Below are 14,329 nucleotides of genomic sequence, written 5' to 3'. Positions count from 1 at the left end.
AACTTAGGTCAAAAAAGCCATTTAAGCCTTTTCACAGTGAGATCTATGCGATATGGCCGAGAAATGTAATTTTGATGTTAACTCCCAAACCGCTGCGCAGAAGTCAACCAAACTTCACCCAATAGTGTATTGTATCACAATCTAGTAGTTACATTTGAAAATTTTGTTCTAGGAAATTTTGTTTGAGCGCAATCATCAAACTTAATTAAAAAAGTCATTTAAGCCTTTTCACAGTGAGATCTATGCGATATGGCCGAGAAATGTAAATTTGATGTTAACTCCCAAACCGCTGCGCAGAAGTCAACCAAACTTCACCCATTAGTGTATTGTATCACAATCTAGTAGTTACATGTGAAAATTTGTTTCTAGGACATTTGATTTGAGCGCAATCCTCAAACTTAGGTCAAAAAAGCCATTTAAGCCTTTTCACAGTGAGATCTATGCGATATGGCCGAGAAATGTAATTTTGATGTTAACTCCCAAACCGCTGCGCAGAAGTCAACCAAACTTCACCCAATAGTGTATTGTATCACATTCTAGTAGTTACATTTGAAAATTTCGTTCTAGGACATTTGGTTTGAGCGCAATTATTAAACTTAGGTCAAAAAAGCCATTTAAGCCTTTTCACAGTGAGATCTATGCGATATGGCCGAGAAATGTAATTTTGATGTTAACTCCCAAACCGCTGCGCAGAAGTCAACCAAACTTCACCCTATAGTGTATTGTATCACATTCTAGTAGTTACATTTGAAAATTTCGTTCTAGGACATTTGGTTTGAGCGCAATCATTAAACTTAGGTCAAAAAAGCCATTTAAGCCTTTTCACAGTGAGATCTATGCGATATGGCCGAGAAATGTAATTTTGATGTTAACTCCCAAACCGCTGCGCAGAAGTCAACCAAACTTCACCCAATAGTGTATTGTATCACAATCTAGTAGTTACATTTGAAAATTTTGTTCTAGGAAATTTTGTTTGAGCGCAATCATCAAACTTAATTAAAAAAGTCATTTAAGCCTTTTCACAGTGAGATCTATGCGATATGGCCGAGAAATGTAAATTTGATGTTAGCTCCCAAACCGCTGCGCAGAAGTCAACCAAACTTCACCCATTAGTGTATTGTATCACAATCTAGTAGTTACATGTGAAAATTTGTTTCTAGGACATTTGATTTGAGCGCAATCCTCAAACTTAGGTCAAAAAAGCCATTTAAGCCTTTTCACAGTGAGATCTATGCGATATGGCCGAGAAATGTAATTTTGATGTTAACTCCCAAACCGCTGCGCAGAAGTCAACCAAACTTCACCCAGTAGTGTATTGTATCACATTCTAGTAGTTACATTTGAAAATTTCGTTCTAGGACATTTGGTTTGAGCGCAATTATTAAACTTAGGTCAAAAAAGCCATTTAAGCCTTTTCACAGTGAGATCTATGCGATATGGCCGAGAAATGTAATTTTGATGTTAACTCCCAAACCGCTGCGCAGAAGTAAACCAAACTTCACCCATTAGTGTATTGTATCACAATCTAGTAGATACATTTGAAAATTTCGTTCTAGGACATTTGATTTGAGCGCAATCTTTAAACTTAGGTCAAAAAAGACATTTAAGCCTTTTCACAGTGAGATCTATGCGATATGGCCGAGAAATGTAATTTTGATGTTAACTCCCAAACCGCTGCGCAGAAGTAAACCAAACTTCACCCATTAGTGTATTGTATCACAATCTAGTAGTTACATTTGAAAATTTTGTTCTAGGACATTTTGTTTGAGCGCAATCATTAAACTTAATTAAAAAAGTCATTTAAGCCTTTTCACAGTGAGATCTATGCGATATGGCCGAGAAATGTAAATTTGATGTTAACTCCCAAACCGCTGCGCAGAAGTAAACAAAACTTCACCCATTAGTGTATTGTATCACAATCTAGTAGTTACATGTGGAAATTTGGTTCTAGGACATTTGATTTGAGCGCAATCCTCAAACTTAGGTCAAAAAAGCCATTTAAGCCTTTTCACAGTGAGATCTATGCGATATGGCCGAGAAATGTAAATTTGATGTTAACTCCCAAACCGCTGCGCAGAAGTCAACCAAACTTCACCCATTAGTGTATTGTATCACAATCTAGTAGTTACATGTGGAAATTTGGTTATAGGACATTTGATTTGAGCGCAATCCTCAAACTTAGGTCAAAAAAGCCATTTAAGCCTTTTCACAGTGAGATCTATGCGATATGGCCGAGAAATGTAATTTTGATGTTAACTCCCAAACCGCTGCGCAGAAGTAAACCAAACTTCACCCATTAGAGTATTGTATCACATTCTAGTAGTTACATTTGAAATTTTCGTTCTAGGACATTTGGTTTGAGCGCAATTATTAAACTTAGGTCAAAAAAGCCATTTAAGCCTTTTCACAGTGAGATCTATGCGATATGGCCGAGAAATGTAATTTTGATGTTAACTCCCAAACCGCTGCGCAGAAGTCAACCAAACTTCACCCAATAGTGTATTGTATCACATTCTAGTAGTTACATTTGAAAATTTCGTTCTAGGACATTTGGTTTGAGCGCAATCATTAAACTTAGGTCAAAAAAGCCATTTAAGCCTTTTCACAGTGAGATCTATGCGATATGGCCGAGAAATGTAATTTTGATGTTAACTCCCAAACCGCTGCGCAGAAGTCAACCAAACTTCACCCAATAGTGTATTGTATCACAATCTAGTAGTTACATTTGAAAAATTTGTTCTAGGAAATTTTGTTTGAGCGCAATCATCAAACTTAATTAAAAAAGTCATTTAAGCCTTTTCACAGTGAGATCTATGCGATATGGCCGAGAAATGTAAATTTGATGTTAGCTCCCAAACCGCTGCGCAGAAGTCAACCAAACTTCACCCATTAGTGTATTGTATCACAATCTAGTAGTTACATGTGAAAATTTGTTTCTAGGACATTTGATTTGAGCGCAATCCTCAAACTTAGGTCAAAAAAGCCATTTAAGCCTTTTCACAGTGAGATCTATGCGATATGGCCGAGAAATGTAATTTTGATGTTAACTCCCAAACCGCTGCGCAGAAGTCAACCAAACTTCACCCAGTAGTGTATTGTATCACATTCTAGTAGTTACATTTGAAAATTTCGTTCTAGGACATTTGGTTTGAGCGCAATTATTAAACTTAGGTCAAAAAAGCCATTTAAGCCTTTTCACAGTGAGATCTATGCGATATGGCCGAGAAATGTAATTTTGATGTTAACTCCCAAACCGCTGCGCAGAAGTAAACCAAACTTCACCCATTAGTGTATTGTATCACAATCTAGTAGATACATTTGAAAATTTCGTTCTAGGACATTTGATTTGAGCGCAATCTTTAAACTTAGGTCAAAAAAGCCATTTAAGCCTTTTCACAGTGAGATCTATGCGATATGGCCGAGAAATGTAATTTTGATGTTAACTCCCAAACCGCTGCGCAGAAGTAAACCAAACTTCACCCATTAGTGTATTGTATCACAATCTAGTAGTTACATTTGAAAATTTTGTTCTAGGACATTTTGTTTGAGCGCAATCATCAAACTTAATTAAAAAAGTCATTTAAGCCTTTTCACAGTGAGATCTATGCGATATGGCCGAGAAATGTAAATTTGATGTTAACTCCCAAACCGCTGCGCAGAAGTAAACAAAACTTCACCCATTAGTGTATTGTATCACAATCTAGTAGTTACATGTGGAAATTTGGTTCTAGGACATTTGATTTGAGCGCAATCCTCAAACTTAGGTCAAAAAAGCCATTTAAGCCTTTTCACAGTGAGATCTATGCGATATGGCCGAGAAATGTAAATTTGATGTTAACTCCCAAACCGCTGCGCAGAAGTCAACCAAACTTCACCCATTAGTGTATTGTATCACAATCTAGTAGTTACATGTGGAAATTTGGTTATAGGACATTTGATTTGAGCGCAATCCTCAAACTTAGGTCAAAAAAGCCATTTAAGCCTTTTCACAGTGAGATCTATGCGATATGGCCGAGAAATGTAATTTTGATGTTAACTCCCAAACCGCTGCGCAGAAGTCAACCAAACTTCACCCAATAGTGTATTGTATCACAATCTAGTAGTTACATTTGAAAATTTTGTTCTAGGAAATTTTGTATGAGCGCAATCATCAAACTTAATTAAAAAAGTCATTTAAGCCTTTTCACAGTGAGATCTATGCGATATGGCCGAGAAATGTAATTTTGATGTTAACTCCCAAACCGCTGCGCAGAAGTAAACCAAACTTCACCCATTAGAGTATTGTATCACATTCTAGTAGTTACATTTGAAAATTTCGTTCTAGGACATTTGGTTTGAGCGCAATTATTAAACTTAGGTCAAAAAAGCCATTTAAGCCTTTTCACAGTGAGATCTATGCGATATGGCCGAGAAATGTAATTTTGATGTTAACTCCCAAACCGCTGCGCAGAAGTCAACCAAACTTCACCCAATAGTGTATTGTATCACATTCTAGTAGTTACATTTGAAAATTTCGTTCTAGGACATTTGGTTTGAGCGCAATCATTAAACTTAGGTCAAAAAAGCCATTTAAGCCTTTTCACAGTGAGATCTATGCGATATGGCCGAGAAATGTAATTTTGATGTTAACTCCCAAACCGCTGCGCAGAAGTCAACCAAACTTCACCCAATAGTGTATTGTATCACAATCTAGTAGTTACATTTGAAAATTTTGTTCTAGGAAATTTTGTTTGAGCGCAATCATCAAACTTAATTAAAAAAGTCATTTAAGCCTTTTCACAGTGAGATCTATGCGATATGGCCGAGAAATGTAAATTTGATGTTAACTCCCAAACCGCTGCGCAGAAGTCAACCAAACTTCACCCATTAGTGTATTGTATCACAATCTAGTAGTTACATGTGAAAATTTGTTTCTAGGACATTTGATTTGAGCGCAATCCTCAAACTTAGGTCAAAAAAGCCATTTAAGCCTTTTCACAGTGAGATCTATGCGATATGGCCGAGAAATGTAATTTTGATGTTAACTCCCAAACCGCTGCGCAGAAGTCAACCAAACTTCACCCAATAGTGTATTGTATCACATTCTAGTAGTTACATTTGAAAATTTCGTTCTAGGACATTTGGTTTGAGCGCAATTATTAAACTTAGGTCAAAAAAGCCATTTAAGCCTTTTCACAGTGAGATCTATGCGATATGGCCGAGAAATGTAATTTTGATGTTAACTCCCAAACCGCTGCGCAGAAGTCAACCAAACTTCACCCTATAGTGTATTGTATCACATTCTAGTAGTTACATTTGAAAATTTCGTTCTAGGACATTTGGTTTGAGCGCAATCATTAAACTTAGGTCAAAAAAGCCATTTAAGCCTTTTCACAGTGAGATCTATGCGATATGGCCGAGAAATGTAATTTTGATGTTAACTCCCAAACCGCTGCGCAGAAGTCAACCAAACTTCACCCAATAGTGTATTGTATCACAATCTAGTAGTTACATTTGAAAATTTTGTTCTAGGAAATTTTGTTTGAGCGCAATCATCAAACTTAATTAAAAAAGTCATTTAAGCCTTTTCACAGTGAGATCTATGCGATATGGCCGAGAAATGTAAATTTGATGTTAGCTCCCAAACCGCTGCGCAGAAGTCAACCAAACTTCACCCATTAGTGTATTGTATCACAATCTAGTAGTTACATGTGAAAATTTGTTTCTAGGACATTTGATTTGAGCGCAATCCTCAAACTTAGGTCAAAAAAGCCATTTAAGCCTTTTCACAGTGAGATCTATGCGATATGGCCGAGAAATGTAATTTTGATGTTAACTCCCAAACCGCTGCGCAGAAGTCAACCAAACTTCACCCAGTAGTGTATTGTATCACATTCTAGTAGTTACATTTGAAAATTTCGTTCTAGGACATTTGGTTTGAGCGCAATTATTAAACTTAGGTCAAAAAAGCCATTTAAGCCTTTTCACAGTGAGATCTATGCGATATGGCCGAGAAATGTAATTTTGATGTTAACTCCCAAACCGCTGCGCAGAAGTAAACCAAACTTCACCCATTAGTGTATTGTATCACAATCTAGTAGATACATTTGAAAATTTCGTTCTAGGACATTTGATTTGAGCGCAATCTTTAAACTTAGGTCAAAAAAGCCATTTAAGCCTTTTCACAGTGAGATCTATGCGATATGGCCGAGAAATGTAATTTTGATGTTAACTCCCAAACCGCTGCGCAGAAGTAAACCAAACTTCACCCATTAGTGTATTGTATCACAATCTAGTAGTTACATTTGAAAATTTTGTTCTAGGACATTTTGTTTGAGCGCAATCATTAAACTTAATTAAAAAAGTCATTTAAGCCTTTTCACAGTGAGATCTATGCGATATGGCCGAGAAATGTAAATTTGATGTTAACTCCCAAACCGCTGCGCAGAAGTAAACAAAACTTCACCCATTAGTGTATTGTATCACAATCTAGTAGTTACATGTGGAAATTTGGTTCTAGGACATTTGATTTGAGCGCAATCCTCAAACTTAGGTCAAAAAAGCCATTTAAGCCTTTTCACAGTGAGATCTATGCGATATGGCCGAGAAATGTAAATTTGATGTTAACTCCCAAACCGCTGCGCAGAAGTCAACCAAACTTCACCCATTAGTGTATTGTATCACAATCTAGTAGTTACATGTGGAAATTTGGTTATAGGACATTTGATTTGAGCGCAATCCTCAAACTTAGGTCAAAAAAGCCATTTAAGCCTTTTCACAGTGAGATCTATGCGATATGGCCGAGAAATGTAAATTTGATGTTAACTCCCAAACCGCTGCGCAGAAGTCAACCAAACTTCACCCAATAGTGTATTGTATCACAATCTAGTAGTTACATTTGAAAATTTTGTTCTAGGAAATTTTGTTTGAGCGCAATCATCAAACTTAATTAAAAAAGTCATTTAAGCCTTTTCACAGTGAGATCTATGCGATATGGCCGAGAAATGTAATTTTGATGTTAACTCCCAAACCGCTGCGCAGAAGTCAACCAAACTTCACCCAATAGTGTATTGTATCACATTCTAGTAGTTACATTTGAAAATTTCGTTCTAGGACATTTGGTTTGAGCGCAATCATTAAACTTAGGTCAAAAAAGCCATTTAAGCCTTTTCACAGTGAGATCTATGCGATATGGCCGAGAAATGTAATTTTGATGTTAACTCCCAAACCGCTGCGCAGAAGTCAACCAAACTTCACCCAATAGTGTATTGTATCACAATCTAGTAGTTACATTTGAAAAATTTGTTCTAGGAAATTTTGTTTGAGCGCAATCATCAAACTTAATTAAAAAAGTCATTTAAGCCTTTTCACAGTGAGATCTATGCGATATGGCCGAGAAATGTAAATTTGATGTTAGCTCCCAAACCGCTGCGCAGAAGTCAACCAAACTTCACCCATTAGTGTATTGTATCACAATCTAGTAGTTACATGTGAAAATTTGTTTCTAGGACATTTGATTTGAGCGCAATCCTCAAACTTAGGTCAAAAAAGCCATTTAAGCCTTTTCACAGTGAGATCTATGCGATATGGCCGAGAAATGTAATTTTGATGTTAACTCCCAAACCGCTGCGCAGAAGTCAACCAAACTTCACCCAGTAGTGTATTGTATCACATTCTAGTAGTTACATTTGAAAATTTCGTTCTAGGACATTTGGTTTGAGCGCAATTATTAAACTTAGGTCAAAAAAGCCATTTAAGCCTTTTCACAGTGAGATCTATGCGATATGGCCGAGAAATGTAATTTTGATGTTAACTCCCAAACCGCTGCGCAGAAGTAAACCAAACTTCACCCATTAGTGTATTGTATCACAATCTAGTAGATACATTTGAAAATTTCGTTCTAGGACATTTGATTTGAGCGCAATCTTTAAACTTAGGTCAAAAAAGCCATTTAAGCCTTTTCACAGTGAGATCTATGCGATATGGCCGAGAAATGTAATTTTGATGTTAACTCCCAAACCGCTGCGCAGAAGTAAACCAAACTTCACCCATTAGTGTATTGTATCACAATCTAGTAGTTACATTTGAAAATTTTGTTCTAGGACATTTTGTTTGAGCGCAATCATCAAACTTAATTAAAAAAGTCATTTAAGCCTTTTCACAGTGAGATCTATGCGATATGGCCGAGAAATGTAAATTTGATGTTAACTCCCAAACCGCTGCGCAGAAGTAAACAAAACTTCACCCATTAGTGTATTGTATCACAATCTAGTAGTTACATGTGGAAATTTGGTTCTAGGACATTTGATTTGAGCGCAATCCTCAAACTTAGGTCAAAAAAGCCATTTAAGCCTTTTCACAGTGAGATCTATGCGATATGGCCGAGAAATGTAAATTTGATGTTAACTCCCAAACCGCTGCGCAGAAGTCAACCAAACTTCACCCATTAGTGTATTGTATCACAATCTAGTAGTTACATGTGGAAATTTGGTTATAGGACATTTGATTTGAGCGCAATCCTCAAACTTAGGTCAAAAAAGCCATTTAAGCCTTTTCACAGTGAGATCTATGCGATATGGCCGAGAAATGTAATTTTGATGTTAACTCCCAAACCGCTGCGCAGAAGTCAACCAAACTTCACCCAATAGTGTATTGTATCACAATCTAGTAGTTACATTTGAAAATTTTGTTCTAGGAAATTTTGTATGAGCGCAATCATCAAACTTAATTAAAAAAGTCATTTAAGCCTTTTCACAGTGAGATCTATGCGATATGGCCGAGAAATGTAATTTTGATGTTAACTCCCAAACCGCTGCGCAGAAGTAAACCAAACTTCACCCATTAGAGTATTGTATCACATTCTAGTAGTTACATTTGAAAATTTCGTTCTAGGACATTTGGTTTGAGCGCAATTATTAAACTTAGGTCAAAAAAGCCATTTAAGCCTTTTCACAGTGAGATCTATGCGATATGGCCGAGAAATGTAATTTTGATGTTAACTCCCAAACCGCTGCGCAGAAGTCAACCAAACTTCACCCAATAGTGTATTGTATCACATTCTAGTAGTTACATTTGAAAATTTCGTTCTAGGACATTTGGTTTGAGCGCAATCATTAAACTTAGGTCAAAAAAGCCATTTAAGCCTTTTCACAGTGAGATCTATGCGATATGGCCGAGAAATGTAATTTTGATGTTAACTCCCAAACCGCTGCGCAGAAGTCAACCAAACTTCACCCAATAGTGTATTGTATCACAATCTAGTAGTTACATTTGAAAATTTTGTTCTAGGAAATTTTGTTTGAGCGCAATCATCAAACTTAATTAAAAAAGTCATTTAAGCCTTTTCACAGTGAGATCTATGCGATATGGCCGAGAAATGTAAATTTGATGTTAACTCCCAAACCGCTGCGCAGAAGTCAACCAAACTTCACCCATTAGTGTATTGTATCACAATCTAGTAGTTACATGTGAAAATTTGTTTCTAGGACATTTGATTTGAGCGCAATCCTCAAACTTAGGTCAAAAAAGCCATTTAAGCCTTTTCACAGTGAGATCTATGCGATATGGCCGAGAAATGTAATTTTGATGTTAACTCCCAAACCGCTGCGCAGAAGTCAACCAAACTTCACCCAATAGTGTATTGTATCACATTCTAGTAGTTACATTTGAAAATTTCGTTCTAGGACATTTGGTTTGAGCGCAATTATTAAACTTAGGTCAAAAAAGCCATTTAAGCCTTTTCACAGTGAGATCTATGCGATATGGCCGAGAAATGTAATTTTGATGTTAACTCCCAAACCGCTGCGCAGAAGTCAACCAAACTTCACCCTATAGTGTATTGTATCACATTCTAGTAGTTACATTTGAAAATTTCGTTCTAGGACATTTGGTTTGAGCGCAATCATTAAACTTAGGTCAAAAAAGCCATTTAAGCCTTTTCACAGTGAGATCTATGCGATATGGCCGAGAAATGTAATTTTGATGTTAACTCCCAAACCGCTGCGCAGAAGTCAACCAAACTTCACCCAATAGTGTATTGTATCACAATCTAGTAGTTACATTTGAAAATTTTGTTCTAGGAAATTTTGTTTGAGCGCAATCATCAAACTTAATTAAAAAAGTCATTTAAGCCTTTTCACAGTGAGATCTATGCGATATGGCCGAGAAATGTAAATTTGATGTTAGCTCCCAAACCGCTGCGCAGAAGTCAACCAAACTTCACCCATTAGTGTATTGTATCACAATCTAGTAGTTACATGTGAAAATTTGTTTCTAGGACATTTGATTTGAGCGCAATCCTCAAACTTAGGTCAAAAAAGCCATTTAAGCCTTTTCACAGTGAGATCTATGCGATATGGCCGAGAAATGTAATTTTGATGTTAACTCCCAAACCGCTGCGCAGAAGTCAACCAAACTTCACCCAGTAGTGTATTGTATCACATTCTAGTAGTTACATTTGAAAATTTCGTTCTAGGACATTTGGTTTGAGCGCAATTATTAAACTTAGGTCAAAAAAGCCATTTAAGCCTTTTCACAGTGAGATCTATGCGATATGGCCGAGAAATGTAATTTTGATGTTAACTCCCAAACCGCTGCGCAGAAGTAAACCAAACTTCACCCATTAGTGTATTGTATCACAATCTAGTAGATACATTTGAAAATTTCGTTCTAGGACATTTGATTTGAGCGCAATCTTTAAACTTAGGTCAAAAAAGCCATTTAAGCCTTTTCACAGTGAGATCTATGCGATATGGCCGAGAAATGTAATTTTGATGTTAACTCCCAAACCGCTGCGCAGAAGTAAACCAAACTTCACCCATTAGTGTATTGTATCACAATCTAGTAGTTACATTTGAAAATTTTGTTCTAGGACATTTTGTTTGAGCGCAATCATTAAACTTAATTAAAAAAGTCATTTAAGCCTTTTCACAGTGAGATCTATGCGATATGGCCGAGAAATGTAAATTTGATGTTAACTCCCAAACCGCTGCGCAGAAGTAAACAAAACTTCACCCATTAGTGTATTGTATCACAATCTAGTAGTTACATGTGGAAATTTGGTTCTAGGACATTTGATTTGAGCGCAATCCTCAAACTTAGGTCAAAAAAGCCATTTAAGCCTTTTCACAGTGAGATCTATGCGATATGGCCGAGAAATGTAAATTTGATGTTAACTCCCAAACCGCTGCGCAGAAGTCAACCAAACTTCACCCATTAGTGTATTGTATCACAATCTAGTAGTTACATGTGGAAATTTGGTTATAGGACATTTGATTTGAGCGCAATCCTCAAACTTAGGTCAAAAAAGCCATTTAAGCCTTTTCACAGTGAGATCTATGCGATATGGCCGAGAAATGTAATTTTGATGTTAACTCCCAAACCGCTGCGCAGAAGTCAACCAAACTTCACCCATTAGTGTATTGTATCACAATCTAGTAGTTACATGTGAAAATTTGGTTCTAGGAAATTTGATTTGAGCGCAATCCTCAAACTTAGGTCAAAAAAGCCATTTAAGCCTTTTCACAGTGAGATCTATGCGATATGGCCGAGAAATGTAATTTTGATGTTAACTCCCAAACCGCTGCGCAGAAGTCAACCAAACTTCACCCAATAGTGTATTGTATCACATTCTAGTAGTTACATTTGAAAATTTCGTTCTAGGACATTTGGTTTGAGCGCAATTATTAAACTTAGGTCAAAAAAGCCATTTAAGCCTTTTCACAGTGAGATCTATGCGATATGGCCGAGAAATGTAATTTTGATGTTAACTCCCAAACCGCTGTGCAGAAGTCAACCAAACTCCACCCAATAGTGTATTGTATCACATTCTAGTAGTTACATTTGAAAATTTCGTTCTAGGACATTTGGTTTGAGCGCAATCATTAAACTTAGGTCAAAAAAGCCATTTAAGCCTTTTCACAGTGAGATCTATGCGATATGGCCGAGAAATGTAATTTTGATGTTAACTCCCAAACCGCTGCGCAGAAGTCAACCAAACTTCACCCAATAGTGTATTGTATCACAATCTAGTAGTTACATTTGAAAATTTTGTTCTAGGAAATTTTGTTTGAGCGCAATCATCAAACTTAATTAAAAAAGTCATTTAAGCCTTTTCACAGTGAGATCTATGCGATATGGCCGAGAAATGTAAATTTGATGTTAACTCCCAAACCGCTGCGCAGAAGTCAACCAAACTTCACCCATTAGTGTATTGTATCACAATCTAGTAGTTACATGTGAAAATTTGTTTCTAGGACATTTGATTTGAGCGCAATCCTCAAACTTAGGTCAAAAAAGCCATTTAAGCCTTTTCACAGTGAGATCTATGCGATATGGCCGAGAAATGTAATTTTGATGTTAACTCCCAAACCGCTGCGCAGAAGTCAACCAAACTTCACCCAATAGTGTATTGTATCACATTCTAGTAGTTACATTTGAAAATTTCGTTCTAGGACATTTGGTTTGAGCGCAATTATTAAACTTAGGTCAAAAAAGCCATTTAAGCCTTTTCACAGTGAGATCTATGCGATATGGCCGAGAAATGTAATTTTGATGTTAACTCCCAAACCGCTGCGCAGAAGTAAACCAAACTTCACCCATTAGTGTATTGTATCACAATCTAGTAGATACATTTGAAAATTTCGTTCTAGGACATTTGATTTGAGCGCAATCTTTAAACTTAGGTCAAAAAAGCCATTTAAGCCTTTTCACAGTGAGATCTATGCGATATGGCCGAGAAATGTAATTTTGATGTTAACTCCCAAACCGCTGCGCAGAAGTAAACCAAACTTCACCCATTAGTGTATTGTATCACAATCTAGTAGTTACATTTGAAAATTTTGTTCTAGGACATTTTGTTTGAACGCAATCATCAAACTTAATTAAAAAAGTCATTTAAGCCTTTTCACAGTGAGATCTATGCGATATGGCCGAGAAATGTAATTTTGATGTTAACTCCCAAACCGCTGCGCAGAAGTCAACCAAACTTCACCCATTAGTGTATTGTATCACAATCTAGTAGTTACATGTGGAAATTTGGTTATAGGACATTTGATTTGAGCGCAATCCTCAAACTTAGGTCAAAAAAGCCATTTAAGCCTTTTCACAGTGAGATCTATGCGATATGGCCGAGAAATGTAATTTTGATGTTAACTCCCAAACCGCTGCGCAGAAGTCAACCAAACTTCACTCAATAGTGTATTGTATCACAATCTAGTAGTTACATTTGAAAATGTTGTTCTAGGAAATTTTGTTTGAGCGCAATCATCAAACTTAATTAAAAAAGTCATTTAAGCCTTTTCACAGTGAGATCTATGCGATATGGCCGAGAAATGTAAATTTGATGTTAACTCCCAAACCGCTGCGCAGAAGTCAACCAAACTTCACCCATTAGAGTATTGTATCACATTCTAGTAGTTACATTTGAAAATTTCGTTCTAGGACATTTGGTTTGAGCGCAATTATTAAACTTAGGTCAAAAAAGCCATTTAAGCCTTTTCACAGTGAGATCTATGCGATATGGCCGAGAAATGTAATTTTGATGTTAACTCCCAAACCGCTGCGCAGAAGTCAACCAAACTTCACCCAATAGTGTATTGTATCACATTCTAGTAGTTACATTTGAAAATTTCGTTCTAGGACATTTGGTTTGAGCGCAATCATTAAACTTAGGTCAAAAAAGCCATTTAAGCCTTTTCACAGTGAGATCTATGCGATATGGCCGAGAAATGTAATTTTGATGTTAACTCCCAAACCGCTGCGCAGAAGTCAACCAAACTTCACCCAATAGTGTATTGTATCACAATCTAGTAGTTACATTTGAAAATTTTGTTCTAGGAAATTTTGTTTGAGCGCAATCATCAAACTTAATTAAAAAAGTCATTTAAGCCTTTTCACAGTGAGATCTATGCGATATGGCCGAGAAATGTAAATTTGATGTTAACTCCCAAACCGCTGCGCAGAAGTCAACCAAACTTCACCCATTAGTGTATTGTATCACAATCTAGTAGTTACATGTGAAAATTTGTTTCTAGGACATTTGATTTGAGCGCAATCCTCAAACTTAGGTCAAAAAAGCCATTTAAGCCTTTTCACAGTGAGATCTATGCGATATGGCCGAGAAATGTAATTTTGATGTTAACTCCCAAACCGCTGCGCAGAAGTCAACCAAACTTCACCCAATAGTGTATTGTATCACATTCTAGTAGTTACATTTGAAAATTTCGTTCTAGGACATTTGGTTTGAGCGCAATTATTAAACTTAGGTCAAAAAAGCCATTTAAGCCTTTTCACAGTGAGATCTATGCGATATGGCCGAGAAATGTAATTTTGATGTTAACTCCCAAACCGC

Source organism: Corythoichthys intestinalis, unplaced genomic scaffold (genome assembly GCF_030265065.1).
Source record: "Corythoichthys intestinalis isolate RoL2023-P3 unplaced genomic scaffold, ASM3026506v1 HiC_scaffold_26, whole genome shotgun sequence".
NCBI classification, from domain to species: Eukaryota; Metazoa; Chordata; class Actinopteri; order Syngnathiformes; family Syngnathidae; genus Corythoichthys; species Corythoichthys intestinalis.
The sequence above is the reverse complement of the archived record's forward strand: the minus strand, read 5'-3'. Positions refer to the sequence as shown.